Genomic DNA, 23,022 nt, shown 5'->3' on the forward strand with positions numbered 1-23,022 from the left:
CCTGCATTGCAGGCAGATTCTTTACTGATTCCTTATGACACAGCAATTCCACTCCCAGGCATCCACTCCACTGAAACACACATATATATCCATTAAAATGGACATAAGTTTATTGAATTTTCAGAGCACTAAACCTAAGAGTCCCAAACTGGGAACTACAAAATGCCCAGAGTTAGTAAAATTTGACAAATACTTCTATGATCACAAAATGGAATACTATTTGGCAGTGATAATGAGAACTCTAAAACTACTCCCAACAATAGCAATGAGCAAAATCAGACAGACACTTTAGTTTGCCTTCTTTAGAAGGCACAGTGATGATTCATCACCATAAAATGCAGAGTTGGGAAAAACTAACCCATTTTAATGGAATCAGAATAGAGCATCTTAGGGAAGGGAAAAGTGCCTGTGAAACCAAACAAAGGTTGTTTTGCCTTATGGGCAGCCACCCAACCACTGAGACGTAGGTTTGTGGCTGAGAAATTGTTCATTAACAAAGCAACCAAATGAGGAGACTGGAGGGCAAGTCTCAGATCGGTCTTCCCATAGATGAGGGCATTGGGATATTTATGGGATAGCAGTGGTGCAAGGTGGTTGGAGACAGGGAAAAGGTGAGGTAATGGATGTTCTCTGCAACCATACCTGGATCACATGCTTCTGCATATTCAAAAGTGGAGGCCCTTAGGATAAGCTGAGTTTGGATTTTCCTGGCCCTCTGACATCAAAAACGACTGGAAAAGGTCAGTTTTCATTCCAATCCCAAAGAAAGGCAATGCCAACAAATGCTCAAACTACCACACAACTGCACTCATCTCACACACTAGCGAAGTAATGCTTAAAATTCTCCAAGCCAGGCTTCAACAGTACATGAACCGTGAATTTCCAGATGTTCAAGCTGGTTTTAGAAAAGGCAGACGAACCAGAGATCAAATTGCCAACATCCACTGGATCATCGAAAAAGCAAGAGAGTTCTAGAAAAACGTCTATTTCTGCTGTATTGATTATGCCAAATCCTTTGACTGTGTGGATCACCACAAACTGGAAGATTCTGAAAGAGATGTGAATGGCAGACCACCTGACCTGCCTCTTGAGAAATCTGTATGCAGGTCAGGAAGCAACAGTTAGAACTGGACATAGAACAATAGACTGGTTCCAAATAGGAAAAGGAGTATGTCAAGGCTGTATATTGTCACCCTGCTTATTTAACTTATATGCAGAGTACATCATGGGAAACGCTGGGCTGGAAGAAGCACAAGCTGGAATCAAGATTGCCAGGAGAAATACGAATAACCTCAGATATACAGATGACACCATTCTTATGCTAGAAAGCGAAGAACTAAAGAGCCTCTTGATGAGAGTGAAAGAGGAGAGTGGAAAAGTTGGCTTAAAGCTCAACATTCAGAAAACGAAGATCATGGCATCCAGTCCCATCACTTCATGGCAAATAGATGGGGAAACTGTGGAAACAGTGTCAGACTTTATTTTTGGGGGCTCCAAAACCACTGAAGATGGTGACTCCAGCCATGAAATTAAAAGATGCTTACTCCTTGGAAGGAAAGTTATGATCAACCTAGATAGCATATTAAAAAGCAGAGATGTTACTTTGCCAACAAAGGTCCATCTAGTCAAAGCTATGGTTTTTCCTGCGGTCATGTATGGATGTGAGAGTTGGACCAATCCAAAGCTGAGCGCTGAAGAATTGATGCTTTTAAACTGTGGTGTTGGAGAAGACTCTCGAGAGTCGCTTGGATAGCAAGGCTATCCAAGCAGTCCATTCTGAAGAGGATCAGTCCTGAATATTTATTGGAAGGACTGATGTTGAGGTTGAAACTCCAATACTTTGGCCACCTGATATGAAGAACTGACTCATTTGAAAACACCCTGATTTTGGGAAAGATTGAAGGCGGGAGGAGAAGGGGACGACAGAGGAAGAGATGGTTGGATGGCATCACCTACTCAATGAACATGAGTTTGTGTAAACTCCGGGAATTGGTGATGAAAGGGAGCCTGGCGTGCTGCAGTCCATGGGGTCCCAAAGAGTCAGATATGACTGAGCGACTGAACTGAACTGAACTGATATCAAACTTCCATTCATGAGACACCTGTGTGTGCTCAGTTTTAGGGGTGATGGTCCCAACCAGCCTGAGCCATCCCCCACTGGACAAAAGCTGCCTTCAAGTTCCTATGAAACAACTAGACCTGGGAAGATATGCAATTAGAGTGGCAGAAAAAAGAAAAAACAAGTAAAGCAGCTTAATTAGTGAAGGCAGTTTACAAGTAGACTAGTTTTAACAAGCTGTTCCCCAATCTGTTGCTCTATGAGATAAACTCAAGAACTCCTTCTAGCTATCACATTCTATTAACACTATTGGGCCACTGCTTCACTTCATTCATTTGGAACTGAAATGAGCATGGCTTTCAGAGTGCTAGTAATGATCTTTCTGCATTCCTTCGCTCAAGTGTATACTTGGATGAATTTCCAACCTGTATGTTCTGGCTGTGAAATTCATCAAACTATATACACATAAGATGTATGCAATATTTTAAAAAGTTTTTTTTTAATGTGGACCATTTTTAAAGTCTTTATTGAATCCTTTAAAATATAGTTTCTCTTTTTATGTTTTTGTGTTTTTTTGGCCCCAAGGTATATGGGATCTTAGCTCTTCCAATAAGGGATCAAACCTGCACCCCTTTCATTGGAAGGTAAAGTCTTAATACTGGACCACCAAAGAAGCCACTTTTTTGTATGTACCTTCAGTTCAGTTCAGTTGCTCAGTCATGTCTGACTCTTGGCTACTGCGTGGACTGCAGCATGCCAGGCTCCCTGTCCATCACCAACTTTTGGAGCTTACTCAAACTCATGTCCAACGAGTCAGTGATGCCAACCATCTCATCCCTCTGTCATCCCCTTCTCCTCCCACCTTCAATCTTTCCGCATCAGGGTCTTTTCAAATGAGTCAATTCTTCATATCAGGTGGCCAAAATATTGGAGTTTCAGCTTCAGCATCAGTCCTTCCAATGAATATTCAGGACTGATTTCCTTTAGGATGGACTAGTTGGATCTCCTTGCTGTCCAAGGGACTTTCAAGAGTCTCCTCCAACACCACAGTTCAAAAGCATCAATTCTTCAGCGCTCAGCTTTGGATTGGTCCAACTCTCACAATCCATACATGACTACTGGAAAAACCATAGCTTTGACTAGATGGGCCTTTGTTGGCAAAGTAATATCTCTGCTTTTTAATATGCCATCTAGTTTGGTCATAGCTGTTTTTCCAAGGAGCAAGTGTCTTTTAATTTCATGGCTGCAGTTACCATCTGCAGTAATTTTGAAGCTCCCCAAAAATAAAGTCTCTCACTGTTTCCAATGTTTCCCTATCTATTTACCATGAAGTGATGGGACCGGATGCCATGATCTTAGTTTTCTGAATGTTGGAACTTTAAGCCAACTTTTTCACTCTCCTCTTTTGCTTTAATTCAAAGGTTCTGTAGTTCTTCACTTTCTCCCATAAGGGTGGTATCACCTGTGTATCTGAGGTTATTGATATTTCTCCTGGCTGTTGGGACCTGACCTGAGCCATGACAGGCTCGACAGGCCACACTAGGCCTAAGCCTCAGGTTCTTGTAAGCATGAGTCATAATTCTGGGAAACCCCACCAAGGTCCCCGATGACACCAAGGTCCCCGATAACACCAAGGTCCCCGATGACACCAAGGTCCTCCCTGATGATGCCAAGGTTAAATCAATCACCACGATGACCCAAGGTTGAGTCAATCACCACACGCCAACTACACTATTGCTGAGACAAAAGACTGCCTGTATATAAGCAGCTGTGATTCAGAGCTCGGGGCTCTCGTCAAGATTCCACTGTGCTGGAAGAGACTTGGGCCCTAGCTCGAGCTAGCAATAAACCCCTTTATGCTTTTGCATTGCTGTGGATGTCTTATTCTCTCAGTTTTGGGGACTCGGACACTGGGCATAACACTGGCAATCTTGATTCCAGTTTGTGCTTCATCCAGCCCAGTGTTTCTCGTGATGTACTCTTCATAGAAGTTAAATAAGCAGGGTAACAATATACAGCCTTGACATACTCCTTTCCTTATTTGGAACCAATCTGTTTTTCATGTCCCATTCTAGCTGTTGCTTCCTGACCTAAATACAGATTTCTCACAAGGCAGGTGAGGTGGTCTGGTATTCCCATCTCTTGAAGAATTTTCCAGTTTGTTGTGATCCAGCTTATTTAACTTATATGCAGAGTACATCATGAGAAACACTGGGCTGGAAGAAGCACAAGCTGGAATCAAGATTGCTGGGAGAAATATCAATAACCTCAGGTATGCAGATGACACCACCCTTATGGCAGAAAGTGAAGAGGAACTAAAAAGCCTCTTGATGAAAGTGAAAGAGGAGAGGGACAAAGTTGGCTTAAAGCTCAACATTCAGAAAATGAAGATCATGGCATCTGGTCCCATCACTTCATGACAAATAGATGGGGAAACAGTAGAAACAGTGTCAGACTTTATTTTGGGGGGCTCCAAAATCACTGCAGATGGAGATTGCAGGTATGAATTAAAAGACGCTTACTCCTTGGAAGGAAAGTTATGACCAACCTAGACAGCATATTAAAAAGCAGAGACATTACTTTGCCAACAAAGATCCGTCTAGTCAAGGCTATGATTTTTCCAGTGGTCATGTATGGATGTGAGAGTTGGACTGTGAAGAAAGCTGAGCGCTGAAGAACTGATGCTTTTGAACTGTGGTGTTGGAGAAGACTCTTGAGAGTCCCTTGGACTGCAAGAAGATCCAACCAGTCCATCCTAAAGGACATCAGTCCTGGGTGTTCATTGGAAGGACTGATGCTGAAACTGAAACTCCAATACTTTGGCCACCTGATGTGAAGAGTTGACTCAATGGAAAAGACCCTGATGCTGGGAATGACTGGGGGCAGGAGGAGAAGGGGATGACAGAGGATGAGATGGCTGGATGGCATCACCAACTTGATGGACATGAGTTTGGGCAAACTCCGGGAGTTGGTGATGGACAAGGAGGCCTGGCGTGCTGTAATTCATGGGGTCGCAAAGAGTCAGACACGACTAAGCGACTGAACTGAACATAGTCAAAGGCTTTGGCATAGTCAATAAAGCAGAAATAGATGTTTTTCTGGAACTCTTGCTTTTTCAATGATCCAACAGATGTTGGCAATTTGATCTTTGGTTCCACTGGCATTTCTAAATCCAACTTGAACATCTGGAAGTTCACAGTTCTTGTACTGTTGAAGCCTGGCTTGGAGAATTTTGAGCATTACTTTGCTAGTGTGTGAGATGAGTGCAATTGTGTGGTAGTTTGAACATTCTTTGGCATTGCCTTTCTTTGGGATTGGAATGAAAACTGACCTTTTCAAGTCCTGTGGCCACTGCTGAGTTTTCCAAATTTGCTGGCATATTGAGTGGAGCACCTTAACAGCATCATCTTTTAGGATTTGAAATAGCTCAACTGGAATTCCGTCTCCTCCACTCACTTTGTTCGTAGTGATGCTTCCTAAGGCCCACTTGACTTCCCATTCCAGGATGTCTGGCTCTAGGTAAGTGATCACACCATCGTGGTTTTCTGGGTCATGAAGATCCTTTTTGTATAGTTCTTCTCTGTATTCTTGCCACATTTTCTTAATATCTTCTGCTTCTATTAGGTCCATACCATTTCTGTCTTTTATTGTGCCCATCTTTGCATGAAATGTTCCCTTGGTATCTAATTGTCTTGAAGATATCTCTAGTCTTTCCCATTCTATTGTTTTCCTCTATTTCTTCGCATTCATTACTGAGGAAGGCTTTCTTAGCTCTCCTTGCTATTCTTTGGAACTCTGCATTCAAATGGGTATTTCTTTCCTTTTCTCTTTTGCCTTTAGCTTATCTTCTTTTCTCAGCTATTTGTAAGGCCTTCTCAGACAACTATTTTGCCTTTTTGCATTTCTTTTCTTGGGGATGGTCTTGATCACTGCCTCCTGTACAATGTCAGGAACCTCCATCCATAGTTCTTTAGGCACTGTCTATCAGCTCTAATCCCTGGAATCTATTTGCCATTCCACTGTATAATGGTAAAAGCTTTGATTTAGGTCATAACCTGAATGGTCTAGTGGTTTTCCCTACTTTCTTCAATTTAAGTCTGAATTTTGCAATAAGTATGTACCTATAATTCAATGATTGTTTGTTTGTTAAAGCCGTCCTTTCCCTATTGTTGGAATTTTGCCTAAATGCACTAATCACCAACGAAGCACTTTAAGGCAGAGAAGAGGCGTCGGTGGGCAGGGAGATTCGTGTTCCGGATGCAGGACATCCCTGTGCGTCCTGTCCTGGCCCGGGTGAACGATCTGGTGCTTTTAACTTCAGACGACTCCGGCGCACAGGGTCCACAGACCTGAAGCCCCAGGACGTTCCAAAGGCGGCTCAGTCACGAAACTTAACGGCGCCAGATCACGCCTGATCTCGTCTTGTCTCCGAGCGCGCTCCAGTCGGCTTGAGACAAAACTCCAGCAGCCGTCCGCGCTTCCCCGTTTAGAGTACGGACCGAGGCTGTGCGTCTGGGATGACAGTGACCGTGACGCTGGAGCCGGCCGGCCGCTGCCGCTGGGACGAGCCCGTGCGCATAGCCGTGCGCGGCCTGGCGCCGAGGCAGCGCTGTGCGCGTCCCTGCGCGACGAGAAGGGCGCGCTCTTCAGGGCCCACGCGCGCTACTGCGCCGACGCCGCCGGCCTGCTGGACCTGGAGCGCGCGCCCGCGCTGGGCGGCAGCTTCGCGGGGCTCGAGCCCATGGGGCTCTTCTGGGCTCTGGAGCCTGAGAAGCCCTTGCTGCGCCTGGTGAAGCGGGACGTGCAGACGCCCTTCGCCATGGAGCTGGAGGTGCTCGACGGTCACGAGCCCGAGGCCCAGCGGCTCCTGGGCCGGGCGGTGCACGAGCGCGACTTCCTGGCCCCCGGGGTGCGGCGCGAGCCGGTGCGCGCGGGCCGGGTGCGCGCCACGCTCTTCCTGCCGCCAGGTGAGCTGTCAGTATCGCTAACTGTTGATCTATCCCTGTGTGAGAGGAAGGCAATAAGTAGGTAGCTCCCAGCATTCCAACAGTATGTGGGGCCTGAAACTTTGCAGGAGACAGGACTGGACCTTTCGTTAGCTGTGGAGGTGATTCCGTTGTTCCGGAACAGAGGTCAGGGCAAAGAGATCACAAGGAACGGGAGAAAAGATAGTTGTGATGAAAAAAAAATTTTTTTATACGTAATTCCCAGTGTTTTAAGTTTTCTTTCCAAATCTCTCAATTTTACAACTTTACTTCTTAACTCCCACCATATATTAAAAGATTTAAGAAAATTAGGGGCCTTTCCTGGTGGCTCAGTGGTAAAGAAGCCACCTGGGGCCACAAGTTCGATCCCTGATCGGGGAAGATCCCATATGCCTCCAGAGTAGCTGGTTCTGTGTACTACACCTATTGAGCCTGTGTTCCACAAGAGAGGCCACCACGATGAGGGGCCAGCCTACCACAGCTAGACAGCAGACCTCGCTCATCACAACTAAAGACAAACCCACACAGCAACAAGGACCCAGCACAGTACCCCCCCCCCCAAAAAAAAAGATTTAAGAAAATTAGAATGAAGGAGGAAAGCCTCTTGTTTTCCACTGGGGATCTTTTGATATTGTTTAATTTGACCATTACATAAAAAACAACCAATGAAACTGTTAAAAGATGGTTATCTTCATTAAGAATCAGGCAAATGCAAAATAAAACTGATCTCAGTGGGAGGGCAGTGAGCCTTTCTGAAGAAAGATCTTAGTTCCCTGCCCAGGAACTGAACCTGGGTAACTTGGATGAAAACCAAGAGTCCTAACTACTAGACCACCAGGGTCTAGAGGCTAGAAGCAAAGTGGCCCTCCCTGGCTCTTGCCACTGTTTGAAAGCAAGAATGTTTCAAGGAGACAAAAACTGTAAAAACAGGTACAAAGGTTATTAGAGACACAGCACAAAGTATGGGAGAGCACAGGGAGAAACAGACTGTTTATTTAAGACAGAATCAAGGCAGAAATGCACACTCTAAGAGGACTGTGGGAATCCTGAGTGAGGTGCTGCTGCTGCTGCTGCTAAGTCACTTCAGCTGTGTCTAACTCTGTGCGACCCCATAGATGGCAGCCCACCAGGCTCCCCCGTCCCTGGGATTCTCCAGGCAAGAACACTGGAGTGGGTTGCCATTTCCTTCTCCAATGCATGAAAGTGAAAAGTGAAAGTGAAGTTGCTCAGTCGTGTCCAACCCTTAGCGATCCCATGGACTGCAGCCCACCAGGCACACTAAGTCAAAAACGAGGCAGAAATGTACACCTGGAGAGAATCGGTATCAGCGTCCTCTCTAAAGAGGAAGAGCGCAGTGAGTCAGAAGTCAGAAGCTCAGTAGAGATACACACCAGGAGAGGAATGTAGACGTCCTGAGTAAGGAGAAGCACAGTAAGTTAGAAATTAGGTAGAGATACACACCCAGAGAAAAAAGGGTATGGGCATCCTGAGTGAGGAGCATAGTATAGAGCTGATGTAAATCACATATGTAGGACAGTCCTTCCTGTTCATTGTTTCCCTTTGGTCAATTATCTTGTTTATTTCTTTACACTTGACTGGTCCTTGGACTCTCTGTAAGATGTGTGTGCAACTTTTTTCTAATGGATCCCACTGTAGAGGTCTGTGGGTGCATGTCCACACTTATTATGAGGAACCCTCCCTTTTTGACCCCTAATAAGAGATCAAATTGCCAACATCCGCTGGATCATCGAAAAGGCAAGAGGAGAGTTCCAGAAAAACATCCATTTCTGCTTTATTGACTATGGCAAAGCCTTTGATGGTGTGGATCACAAGAAACTGTGGAAAATTCTTCAAGAGATGGGAATACCAGACCACCTGACCTGCCTCTTGAGAAACCTATATGCAGGTCAGGAAGCAACAGTTAGAACTGGACATGGAACAACAGACTGGTTGCAAATAGGAAAAGGAGTATGTCAAGGCTGTATATTGTCACCCTGCTTATTTCACTTATATGCAGAGTACATCATGAGAAATGCTGGGCTGGAAGAAGCACAAGCTGGAATCAAGAATGCTGGGAGAAACATCAATAACCTCAGATATGCAGATGACACCACCCTTATGGCAGAAAGTGAAGAGGAACTAAAAAGCCTCTTGATGAAAGTGAAAGAGGAGAGTGAAAAAGTTGGTTTAAAGCTCAACATTCAGAAAAAGAAGATCATGGCATCTGGTCCCATCACTTCATGGGAAATAGATGGGGAAACAGTGGAAACAGTGTCAGACTTTATTTTGGGGGGACTCCAAAATCACTGCAGATGGTGATTGTAGCCATGAAATTAAAAGATGCTTACTCCTTGGAAGGAAAGTTACAACCAACCGAGACAGCACATTCAAAAGCAGAGACATTACTTTGCCAACAAAGATCCATCTAGTCAAGGCTATGGTTTTTCTAGTGGTCGTGTATGTATGTGAGAGTTGGACCATGAAAAAAGCTGAGAGCCAAAGAATTGATGCTTTTGAACTGTGGTGTTGGAGAAGACTCTTGAGAGTCCCTTGGACTGCAAGAATATCCAACCAGTCCATCCTAAAGGACATCAGTCCTGGTGTTCATTGGAAGGACTGATGCTAAAGCTGAAACTCCACCTCATGTGGCCACCTCATGTGAAGAGTTGACTCATTGGAAAAGACCCTGATGCTGGGAGTGACTGGGGGCAGGAGGAGAAGGGGATGACAGAGGATGAGATGGCTGGATGGCATCACCGACTCGATGGACATGAGTTTGAGTAAACTCCGGGAGTTGGTGATGGACAAGGAGGCCTGGCGTGCTGCAATTCATGGGGTCGCAAAGAGTCTGACACGAGTGAATGACTGAACAGAATTGAAGCCTTCCTGTGCATGTACAGACAGGGAAGTCTTCCTTGACCTCAAGTGTGGGCGTTTTATCTCTTTGCTTTAGTAGAGCTCAGCTTTTGCCACTTGCTTTGTCTGTGGAGTGTCTGGTGAGAACAAAGCTTGAATTTTACTCCACTTGACATACACCAGGTGTCTAGTCCAGAGACCCTCTGTCTCCTACCTCAGAACTGCACACTACATTTCACACCCTCATAATTTAGAAGTCTAACATTACCAATGTTTGACCAGTATGTGGAAGAAAAGGAACTTCCATATACTGGTAAGAGAAATACAGTTATTCATCTACTCTGGAAAAAATTGCTTTTACTTAATAAGTTGACTATGTCATTCTACTCCTGGTACACCAGTAGGGATTTATGTTTCTAAGAGCAAATTCAACAGAAACAGCCCAAATGTCCATCAATAATAAAACCGATGCATAAATTGAGATATATTTACAGCACAAAAGTGACTGAACTAGAGTCACAGGAACCAACAGGATGAACCTCACAAACAGTGTTGAATGAAACATCAAGTTCCCGAAGAACACATTCAGTAGCATTACATTCAGATAACATTTTTTAAAAGAGCAAACCAAACAAAATGCCATTTAAAATGTGCTTCCAAGTGATAAGACTGTAAAAAAATCAACAGACTGATCAATTTAGAATAGTGGAAAGTGAGGGAAGAGAAACAGGAACTCGCAGGGCTTTGATGGTTAGAACTGAATTATTTCTTAAAGTTCTGGGTATAAACTACTTGCTTTATAATTATTCCTTAAAAATTGCACATTATATACAAACTTTTATGTAAATAATGAAAATGTGAAATAACTAGAAGCATACACAGTAGGTAGCTTTTTGAGTCTAGCATAACACACTTGAGATTCATTTGTGTTGCTCCATGCATTTGCTAGTTCCTTCTTGTCTCTTACAAGTTTCCATTGTATGGATGTGCCACAGTTTGTTAATTCATTAGCCAGGTGGAGTTTTGAGTTTGAGTTTGAGTTTTGAGTCTTTGGAGATTATGAATAAAGTCAATGCAAACACTTGAATCCATGTTTCTGTGTGAACACAAGCTTTCATTTTTTGGGGTAAATACCTGGAAGTGAGATTACTGGGTCATAACCTAAGTGTATGTTTAAATTTATAAGAACTTGGTCGGCTGTTTTCCAGGGTGATTGTTTTCGTTTTGCATCCTCACTGTTGCTCTTAAAAATAAAAGTTAGTTACTTGACTAGCAAAAACTGGGTTAACTCGGGAATAACAGAGAACTGTAATTTGGAAACATGCTATGGCAAAAACTGTAGGCAAGTCCAACAGATGGAGAAGGCAATGGCACCCCCACTCCAGTACTCTTGCCTGGAAAATCCCATGGAGGAAAATCCCCCGGAGGAGCCTGGTAGGTTGCAGTCCATGGGGTCGCTAAGAGTCGGACACGACTGAACGACTTCACTTTCACTTTTCACTTTCATGCATTGGAGAAGGAAATGGCAACCCACTCCAGTGTTCTTGCCTGGAAATCCCAGGGACGGGGGAGCCTGGTGGGTTGCCGTCTCTGGGGTCACACAGAGTCAGACACGACTGAAGTGACTTAGCAAGTCCAACAGAACAAGGAGATCAATGTTATTTTACAGAGAAAAAGAAGAAAGTCGGGAGCTGTTGTTTTGACCAAAACTCTATCAAAGAATAGAGTTTGGGGTGTCGACAATTTTTCATTGCTGAATTGCTGGGGTATTCCATTTCTTGGAGGGGAGGCAATATACATCTTTTTCTGTTGGGGCCTGTAACTGATGATTCTTTCCTGTTGATGATCCTTCTGTTGTGATCTTTAAGGGACAGTTATTCCTACAATCGATGTGGAGTGGTACTGCATGGCAGTTCTCCAGGTCTGTCCTCCTGACTCCATTTTGGTGAGGTTTCCCTTTATTAATTTTCACATTTCTCCCTTTTAATTAAGATTTTTCTCCAAGAACACCACCGATCAAGAGTCAGTGGTCTTTTGTCCTTCAATGTCTGGAAGAACCTTTCCTAGCTATCATGTCCCTTGTTAGAGAGAAACTGCGCAGATTAGAAACTTACTGAGGTCACATTTGAGTAACAAGGAGGGGTAGGAGGGAGAACTTTCCAGCACTTTGCATCTATAGTCCATATTTATCAAGACCCTAAGCAATAGGGTACACCATTTGGGGTACATTGTTTTTACAAAGGTCTAGTGGGCAACAAGTACAGAATCAAAAATAACAGGACAATTCCAAACTGTAGCCTGAAGGTAGCCAACTGAACAAATACTTGTCTTTGTTCAGTCACTAAGTCATGTCTGACTCTTTTGCGACTCCATGAACTGTAGTCTGCTAGGCTCCTCTGTTTATGGGATTTCTCAGGCAAGAATACTCGAGTTGGTTGCCATTTCCTTCTCCAGGGGAATCTTCCCAACCCGGGGATCACATCCGGGTCTCCTGCATTGATTCGCAAGTGGGTTCTTTACCACTGAGCAGCTAGGGAAGCCCCAGGCACTTATTCTGATTTCAAGGGGTAAAGTTCTCCCTGTGGAAGTGAACCTAGAATCATGAATGTCTCCTGGAAGTCCCCATTTAAAACAGGCAGGAGAGCAAAATAGAATAGTGAATACAATAAGAGCACACAACATCTAAAAGAATTACCCAGTGCATTTGGGAAGATACAGTGCAAGTATAGGAGAAGGCAGTGGCACCCCACTCCAGTACTCTCGCCTGGAAAATCCCATGGACAGAGGAGCCTGGTAGGCTGCAGTCCATGGGGTCGCTAGGAGTCGGACACGACTGAGTGACTTCACGTTCACTTTTCACTTTCATGCACTGGAGAAGGAAATGGCAACCCACTCCAGTGTTCTTGCCTGGAGAATCCCAGGGATGGGGGCGCCTGGTGGGCTGCCGTCTATGGGGTCGCACAGAGTCAGACACGACTGAAGTGACTTAGCAGCAACAGCAGTGCAGGTATGAACACAAAGCAATAGCTAATGAACCCTTCATGAAGACAGCAAAACTTCAAAGGTATTTTTAAAACAGTAATGTAATCTCAAAAGAACTCTTTGGAAACAAATATGTTATCAGTAAGGTTGCAAGTTCAGTTATCCTGAATTCAGATAAGAATCCAGTCGGTTATCAGTCCAAATAAAAAAAAGACATGTGAATCTTGTCTTGTCCCTGACATTTTGGCAAAGATGTCTGGTCAGTGTTATCTGTCTCGGTTCTGGGGAGTGTTTGCTCTCAGGTCATCCTCTGGTGCAAGGTTCAGTCAGGGTTTGGTGCTCTTTTGAGATGTGTCATGTGAAATGAAGAGCCTATTCCCTGGAGTTTGGCAGCACAAGGGTTGGTTAGCAGTACCTGAAAGTGGTCTTTCCAGTGAGATTAAATGAGACTTTTTGGAGGTATCTTTTCTAGTAAATGAAATCTCTAAGGTACAAGATATGATGCTTAAGGTCTTCATCTCCTGGGAGGGTTCTGTGACAAGACTGCTCTATCAAAGCATGTTTATTTTTAATGGAAGCAACTAGGCCTTTACACTATGATGTATACTCTTTTCATCAGCTGTGAATCAAAAGATGCAGGGGTCAGTATGTTGGATGTCTTGTGACTTTCTCAAAGGGTGAGAGTTTTTGAGTTCCAAAGGGGGTGAAACTGAAATTTAGAAGGACCAACAGCAATGCCTTTGGCCAAGGTATCTGGAGAATTTTACAAATTTTGCCAATTGAGTCTTAAAGTGCCCTTAGTTGTTTGACTTACCCTGAGGATTGAGAATAAGCATAGTGAAAGTGTTGTGAAAACCGAAGTACTTGACCAGTTAAACAGGTTCCCCGATCTCTAGGCAGTTCAAGAGGGCTTCCTCAGGAAGGGATAATCTTTTACTAACAGAATTTTAGGAATTTTCCGACAAAGGTCCATCTAGTCAAAGCTATGGTTTTTCCAGTAGTCATGTATGGATGTGAGAGTTGGACTATAAAGAAAGCTGAGCACCGAAGAATTGATGCCTTTGAACCGTGGTGTTGGAGAAGAGTCTTGAGAGTCCCTTGGACTGCAAGGAAATCAAACCAGTCAATTCTAAATGAAGCCAGTTCAGGATATTCATTAGAAGGACTGATGCTAAAGCTGAAACTCCAATACTTTGGCCACCTGATGGGAAGAACTGACTCATTAGACAAGACCCTGATGCTGGGAAAGATTGAAGGCAGGAGGAGAAGGGACGACAGAGGATGAGATGGTTGGATGCCATCACAGACTCAATGGACATGAGTTTGAGCAAGCTCTGGCAGTTGGTGATGGGTAGGGAAGCCTGGCGTGCTGCAGCCCATGGGGTCACAAACAGTCGGACATGACTGAACAATGAACTGAACAGAATTTTAGCTATAGAAGATGTAGTGACCTGTCTACAGGGGAAAGTTTCACTCCAGTGAGAAAAATACAAACCATGACTAAAACATATTTAGTTTTTTGAGACAGAGAAAGCTAAATGAAATCCATTTGCAAAACTCCCATGTTCCATCAGACAATTCAGTGGCCAGGAGTTGCGCAAACAGGTTTTCCTGGATTCTAGCTTGAGCAAGTTGGACAAGTAAGGTGCAGGCACTTTTTGTGACTTTATATTTCCCCACCGATATTTGCTTATGAATGCTATCATTTTGTCAGTAGACTAATGGTTTAATGTGTGCACAGAGGTAAGTAGTGGGAGTTTTTTAATTTCTGGTAAGACCAGATTGTTGGCTTTTTTTAAAGTAAAGTACGTAGGGACTGGGCCATAAGAGAAGTATTTAGAATCCAGTTTTGACAGAACCAAAAGCAAAATGTTTTCCATAATCAGGTGCCCTAAATATCCAATTTGTATTAGAGGAACCTGCAGTTTTTTTAGAGACTTTCTGTCCTTTGAAGGCTGAAAGTTTTAAAAGGTGGATGCTCTCTTGCCATGAAGAGTTTTACAGAGAGCAGAGAAGCAAATCATTCATGTACTGTGACAAAGTAAAGCCTGGAGAAAAGTTTGTATCACCCAAATCAGCTTTTAAGACTTGTAAAAAGTAAGAGGAACTGTCTGTGAAAGCCTGGGACATTGCTGTCCAGGTGAATCGCCTTTTTTCCTATGTGAAAGCAAACATGTATTTACTCACCTCATCAATTAAAATACTAAAGAATGCACCGCATAAATCAGTTATGGTGAAGAAGTTGCTTTCATTGGGACTAGATATCAGTAGTGTTTGGGGCTTAGGAACAACAAGGCGACAAAGGATAACCGTGTTTTTTTGCTCATACCTCTTGGACAAACTTCTCGCCCCATGTATTGGGTTTTCTCATAGCCTAAATGGGCTTCTCAGGTGGCACAGTGGTAAAGAACCTGCCTGCCAATGCAGGAGACCTGAGTTCGATCCCTGGGTCGGGAAGATCCTCTGGAGAAGGAGATGGCAACCCACTCCAGTATTCTTGCCTGGGAAATCCCATGGACAGAGGAGCCTGGCAGGCTGCAGTCCATGAGGTTGCAAAGAGTCAGAACCAACTGAGCACACACAGTCTAAATAGCAGTGTTCCAGGGAATACTACAGAGGATAATGAGGCCCTGAGAATTTTAATCCTCTATTATAGGTTTGATGCCTTGCAGGAATTATTTCTAGGATACTGATTGATTTAGGGAGAAGTTTGAATGTTGTTTGAATTCAACATTCAACATCTGTTTGAATGTTGATAGAAGTTGCATTGTGGATTCCTCTAATATCAGCTGAAGATTTTGCCTGTAAAGAGGATGATGGTAGCTATCAAATAGGGACAATTATCAGTGTCCTCCAGATTCAGCTACAGTGCCATCAAAAATGGAGCTAATGAAATATGTCAAAGTGAAAATATTAGTTGCTCAGTCATGTCTAACTCTTTGTGACTTCATGGACTATAGTTCACCAGGCTCCTCTGTTCATGGAATTCTTCAGGCAAGAATACTGGAGTAGGTTGCCATTCCCTTCTCTAGGGGATCTTCCCGACCCAGGGGTCAAATCCGCATTGCAGGCAGATTCTTTGCCATCAGACCCACCAGGAAAACCATCAGAAATTGAGTCAATAAAAGATCTCAAAGGATCACTTAATTCACTTGGTTGGCTATTGATTGGTACTGTCAGATTCCAGAATTCTCTCTGTTTGGGGAGAGAGAAATTCCAGCATGATATTTTTCTAAGTCTCAGTCTAATAAATGAATAGGGGCAGAGGAACTCAGGAGAAATGGGTATATTCTGTCAAGGAAACAGAAAGAAATAGGTTCAGAGACAGGAACTTCTTGAGACTGATTGGAGATTCCAACTAATTGAACTATTTTAGAACTCCAAAGCAGGGGCTGCTTTACAGAAGTGGGGTTGAGTACTAGGAGTGTAGCTCTGGTGTCATTAAGGATAGAAAGAGCTTCATCCTTAATCTGGAGAAATGTTTCCACAGATGGATCAAGACAGAGGATTGGGAAGAGCCCCTGTAGTTCCTTGAAGCCCCATCATTCGAAATTAGGACACTGGAAAGGCTGGCTAGAAGGCTGACGGCACCTTGAATGCTAAAATTCTTCAGTGTCCTGTGTCTTCCCAATAATAGGAGCAACTAGAAGGTTTGGGGCTCTATTTAGGGACCTTCATTTGCCAGAGTTGAAAATTAAGAAATCTAGTTGTCTTTCTTATCAGTTGACTCATCTACTTTGCAAGTGAACTGATGTGCCAAATTAAATCTGGAGTGGACACAGTTTCTCATTCCACCCTGCTTATTTCAAATAAACAGGAACATCCTGGCTCAGCACATAAATAGAGTTAAAGGTTACCTGAGTGGATTCACCACCTGAGAGAAAATAGGATCTTCCTTTGCAAACAAATGAGAACTTGTTTGCTTTGCAAACATTCCGAGAACAATTCTAATCGTCATGAACAGGTTCATCAGATTTTTGTGTGCAGGTCTGAATTTTGTTTCAATCAGTAAGTTTAGGAAAATTTACTGTAACTGCTCAGTAGAGGTTTCCAGAAAATACTCCAGCATTTGGCCAAAAGTTAGGGGTTTTTCTAAATTCTCTTTGGGCTGTTCCCATCAGACAACCTTAATCACAAGTTTGGGTTGACCCTCACCAACAAGCAGGTGGACTAACTGATAAAAATCTAAACAACCAGGTTGGGAAGTTTGAATGAACTGTGTTAGACTCTTCAGCAAACCTGTAAGGGTTCTCGGTTACTTTAGGAAACTCTTCAACTATGACTCCCAATTCAGCCTTAGTCTAGGGAACATAAGAAATATAGGGTTTATCTGGGTGCTCGGAAGACAATTTTAGAGGCAGGTTCTGATAGGTTCAGAGGAGGAGGGAGTGGTGAGAAGTGCCAAGAGAAAGAGAAATTCAGTGAGAGCATTGAACTGGGGAAACTGAGGGTATAGAGGAGACAGAGGCAGTGCAGCAAGGGAGGCGGCAGTGGCACTGGAGGGGGTGCCCGAGCACAGGAAGTGGCTGAAGGGAGAGGGAAAGAGGGGCCTCAGGGGCCTCAGAAGCCTTTCGACACCTTCAGTTGTTCGTTTACCTCAGTTAATTTCGAAATTGTAATTTGCAGGGAAGTAATTCTAGATTGCCAGTAATGACTGGAAGCCTCAGAATGCCAATTAAACAGACGTCTAATTCAGTTTTAAGAAAAGTAAGTTTGGGGAGCTCAAATGTTCCTCATAATGTTGATTGGTGTTCTCAAATATTTTTCAGTCCATTTAATTAGAAATGGACATTAGGAGGGACCAAAGTTTTTAAACATAAAATCAGCCAGGGTCCCAGAAAGGAGGGGGGCATTGTCAAAGCATTTTGATGACAAGGATCCCATTAAAGATTTTTCTCTAGAGCAAAAAGAAAAATTCCTAAACAGCAGAGTCTCAACAGGCACAGCCCAGTACCTAAAGAAATCAGACCAAAGACCAAAGGAATACTCTCAGAAAGGACAAAGCCTTTAAATAGATCACAAATAAAGATTGGAGAACTCAAAATGCAGACAGTGGAGCTTGAAATCCAGGACAGACTTACCCTCAAACTCCAGGCTTAGCTAGAAAGCAGTGAGCGCATGTCTGTGGGGACGAGCACCTGTGTCCTCACCAACCTGGGAGTTTGGGGGAGACCTCTTAGGATCCCACTTCCAAGCACCAAGTAATGTTGCCCTTAAAACAGTTGTTTCACCAGCAAAAATGGGTTAATTCTAGAACAAAAACCATAGGCAAGTTCAACAAATCAAAGAAAGGAATGTTACTTTATAGAGAAAAAGGAGGAAGGTGGGCGGGGTTGCTTCCAGAAGAAGTCTACTGGAGGTAAGTGACAGTTGAGGGCAATGATGGTTTCTCATTGGCTGAATTCCTGGGGTAGTCAATTTCCTGGAAGGGATGCAGTGTACATCCTTTTTGTTGTTGTTGTTGGGGCCTGTGATTGATGATTCTTTCCTGTTGATTCTTCTGTTGTGATTTGTAATTTAAAATTCTTCCTATAATTGATGTGGAGTGGTACTCATAAAAGTAGCACATGTTCTTTGCAAAAATCTGTGGGGCTTTGAGGCCCTGGGTGTAGAAGGGAATGTGGGTTTAAACTATGCCACAGTCTGGACCTTTGAAGACCAGAGTTGTTTAGCATTTCTGATCATCAACGGAAAACTGTGATATCACCAAAGAGGCAAAAATGGCTTTTGACACCACAGCAAAGAGTTTCTAGTTTAACTCTGTTTTCTCTTCCCAAGAACCTGGGCCCTTTCCTGGGATTGTGGACATTTCTGCAGCTGGAGGTGGCCTTCTGGAATATTGAGCTAGTCTGCTGGCTGGGAAGGATTTTGCTGTGATGGCACTGGCTTATTTTAACTATGAAAACCTCCCCAAGGGCCTGGAGAACCTCCACCTGGAGTACTTTGAAGAAGCTGTGAACTACCTGCTTAATCACCCTCAGGTTGGAACTTCTCTAGTTTCATGTTCTACATATTAGTTCTCCTTCTGAAATGCTCTTGGTTTTCATAGAACTTGACAAATTCATGACAGCCACTATCTGCCCCCAACACACACTTAGTCACTTCTCCCAGACAGTTTCCATGCAATTAGATGTTATTATTAGATTTCCTGCTGGTACAAGTGTCCTAGTTGAAATTATGTAATTTTAAACTCCAGTATTTTATCATATTTCATTAAGAGCTCAACACATTGAGAACCCTCAGTTTGACCCAGGAAGTAAGAGGGGAAGTGATCATTCTCTCTAGAAGGCTGTCTCCAGTTTAAATGTTTGTGTTTTACAATCCTGTCCTCCATATGACCATCTGAGAGCAGAGTACTCACTTTTAACAAATCACCTAGTGGTAAATGACCTGGGTAGTAGGAAATGTTTCAGGGTTCAGTACATCAGAGGATTAGAACATATAGCTTGCTCAGGATATTAGAGGATTAATAGGATTGTTTATTTTATAATTCAATCAGAGCTCAAAGTAGCTGAAAGCCTTGAAGCTCCTAGAGAAGGTGATGGGGTGTAGTGGAACCAGTATAATAGTGTATTTGATAGAGAAAAGTTAAATTTGAGGTTTGATTTTGCCAGTTTCTAGCTCCTTGACCTTGGGGCTTCTGTATCATACTCTCAAAAATTGGGATCACTATAATATCCCATTCCTAGCACCTTTATAAGGAATAAATAGTTGAAATCAGTCAAGAGTGCTATTGTAGAAAACATGATCCAAAAAAATAGCTGTTGATAGGTCAATCAAAAGGCCATTTACAGCAGAAGAATTTGGTAATTGACGAGAACAATCTTTCTGGAATGGGGCAAACTCAAACTACGGAGGGGACTCAGCAGAGAATTAAGACAAGAAAGTGAATAACTACAGACAAAATTTCCCACAAGTTTTGCTGTGAAAAGGAGTACAAACTAGGGCAGAGTGGATTTGAGGTCAAGGGATTGTTATTAAGGGTTTCCCAGGTGGTGCTTTTGGTAAAGAACCTGCCTGCCAATGCAGGAGATATGAGACAGGGGCTCAGTTCCTGGGTTGGGAAGATCCCTTGGAGGAGGACATGGCAACCCACTCCAGTATTCTTGCCTGGAGAGTTCCATGGACAGGGGGAGAGGAAAAGACCACTGGAGGTTTGGTGGTCAAGGAACTTCAAGGCCAGAGTATTTCGTTGTCATCCACTTGGTTGTTGAAGACACCAGGAATGGTGATGGAGAAATTGTGGAAAGCAAGGTACAACAAAAGTTTAAGTCAATATCCCAAGGCTGCAAACCTTGATAACTGGGAGAGCCCAGATTCAGGCTCAGTTCCCCGACTCTCAAGTCCAGGCACTACTGGCCACACTGCACTGTTTATGGACTCATTCTCCTTTTCCCTTTGACCTTTTCTTAGGTGAAGGGTCCAGGAGTTGGGCTGCTTGGGATTTCAAAAGGAGGCGAGCTCTGCCTCTCCATGGTTTCCTTCCTGAAGGGCATCTCTGCGGCCGTCATAATCAATGGCTCTGTGGCCCCTGTCGGTGGAAACTTACACTACAAAGGTGAGATTCTGCCGCCTGTGGGTTTCAACCAAAATCGAATCAAGATGACCAAAGATAGATGTTGTGGAAGTCCTGAACAGCCCTTTGGAAAGGCCTGACCGGAAGAGCTTCATTCCTGTGGAAAGGGTTGAGTGCCCCTTCCTGTTTCTTGTGGGTCAGGATGACCACAACTGGAAGAGTGAATTCTATGCTAACGAGGCCTCTAAACATTTGCAGGCCCATGGGAAGGCAATACCCCAGGTCATCTGTTACCCAGGGACGGGGCACTACATTGAGCCTCCTTACTTCCCCCTGTGCCTGGCTTCCCTGCACACCTTGGTGGGCACTCCTGTCATCTGGGGAGGGGAGCCCAGGGCTCATGCCAGGGCCCAGGTAGATGCTTGGCAGCAGCTCCAGACTTTCTTCCATAAACACCTGGGTGGGGAAAAGGGGACAATTCCAGCCAAGCTGTGATCAAGGGACGGACAGAACAATTAGGAACAGCTGCCACAGTTAGTGTATACCAGTGTAGGTTTCTTCTGTTCAATAATTACGTAGAGTTTTTCCTCTTCAGTGTTAAAGTGAACTTACCAAGTTTTTTAGATTTTTATAAATTACATACATTTTCATTTGTTTGAGTGGAGAGTGATTCTACAGAAAATGAAACAAATGGCCAAAAAAACAATTGACAAGGCTTTAACTCTGAAAGGAAAAGGTGTAATACCCAGTTAATAGTACCTAGTACACAATTAGTGCTCCATAATTATTTGAATTATTATTATAATTTATTGTTTTTAATTAATAAATGATTACCTATTGTGGAAAAAATACAAAATATCAAAAATGTTATCAGATTTGAGTTTCTAATTTAAGAATGGAAGTGAACATCATAGCCGTAAAGTAGTATACTAGTTAGATAACTACTTAGATGAAAACTACTAAAAATTTTCAAAGCAAATATGTTTTTAGTTCTTGAATCTTCTTGAATGAGGAAGAAGTCTCCTAGTGCAAATGTATTTTAATTACTTTTTTCATTTTCACATATGGACTTTGTGATTTAGTTGTTTTGAATCCTGGTATAACAACATTTAGATGAATTTCATAAGTGACTTTAATATTGATTAGCATGCAAATGAATGATTTAGTTTTGTATTACTTGATATAAATATACATTAAACTTACTAAACTTTTCTAAAGCTGAATGTGTTTAAAAGAAAAGATACTTTAATTTATGATCATGGTGTCTTGGTTTCTCAACTTTCTCTTTCAATAAAGCGTCTTCTGACAGATGTCTTCTCCTGAAACTCAAAAACAGTGCTCCTTTTGCTTAGTCAGATTTTTCTTCTGTCCCACTGTGAGGCAGGTGTCATCTCCATTTTACAGATGAAGAAACCAAGACTCAGAAAAATTTTTGCATGGTACCTGTAGAGCTGGGGCTCAGTCTCCCCACATCCAGTTTCTTCTCTCTTTGTTAAGCTCATCCATGCTCTCTGCAGGGTGACAGCCGCAGCCACAGGGAAAGGAAGTGGCTCTTCTTTCTTCTACCTAAGTTTTCAGCGGATTTCCTGGACTTGCAGTGTGAGGGTAGGGGTGGTTTCAGGGCACTAATGTTAAAAGTATAGTTCTGGAACCATGTTTAAATCCTGGCCTTTACCTAGTAGTATGGTTTTTTGCAGAAGCTGACAGGCACCTTAAAATGCCCTACATGCCTTCCCTTGATTATTAACAATGTGTGTGTGATCTGCCCTCCTCCTTTCCTCTTTCTATATTTTTCTGTCTACCACCTTCTGTAAATAGCATGTTCCATGACAGTGGAAGGAATCTCCCATTAATCAAGCTGGAGAGTCAGGCTTCTCTAGAGATTCTGGGGCTGATCTTGAGGGATAAAAGGCAGCAACAGAAGAAATTTGGGGGCCAATAAATGACCAAGTGAAACTGCAAACCACATGTTTCAAAAGACACAAAGATGATTTCCTCTTTAAATTCTTGTTAGTAGGAGAATCTAACAAAAGGGAACTAGAGATGCCATAGGCTTATGTTCTGGAGGGAGATGTGATAGACTATGATGTGAAGATTAGAAAAGAATTCAGACCGTGGCCTTTGATATGGGTCTTAACAGATAGGATCTCTCTTTTTCTAAATCTAAAGTAATAAAAATTCATAGAAAACTTGGAAAATAGAGAAAGTTATTCAGCAGAAAAGGAATTGCATATAATCACTAGAAACTAACACACTTAACATGTCAGAATATTCCCATTTTCCTCTAGGCTTTTTGTTGTATGTATTGAGTTTTTACTCAAGTGTACATCCTTTTTACTTTAATATCATACGGTGATTATTTTACCATGTTATTATTATATTCTTCAAACACATGACTTTTTAAAAACAGTGATGTGTATTCTACTGATTGGTGCTACTACCCTTCATTTAATCAGTCCTCTGTTGTTAGCCCTTGACATTGCTGATAGTTTTTCTTTATAAAGTCCGTTCTGAGATGAAGGGACATACACATGTATAAGTCTTTGTGTGTCACTGACTATTTCTTTGAGATTCTTTGAAAGGAAATTACTGTGCATACCGGAAATGACCAACCGCACCATCAA

General features: G+C 42.9%; 1 pseudogene; it reads left to right on the plus strand.

Moving 5' to 3' along the window:
* Positions 1-5,627: 5,627 nt before the first annotated feature.
* LOC138443877 (acyl-coenzyme A thioesterase 1-like) lies at positions 5,628-21,621 on the plus strand (annotated as a pseudogene).
* The last annotated feature ends 1,401 nt before the right edge of the window (positions 21,622-23,022 follow it).

The sequence above is a fragment of the Ovis canadensis genome, chromosome 7, assembly GCF_042477335.2.
Source record: "Ovis canadensis isolate MfBH-ARS-UI-01 breed Bighorn chromosome 7, ARS-UI_OviCan_v2, whole genome shotgun sequence".
In the NCBI taxonomy this organism is placed as follows: Eukaryota; Metazoa; Chordata; class Mammalia; order Artiodactyla; family Bovidae; genus Ovis; species Ovis canadensis.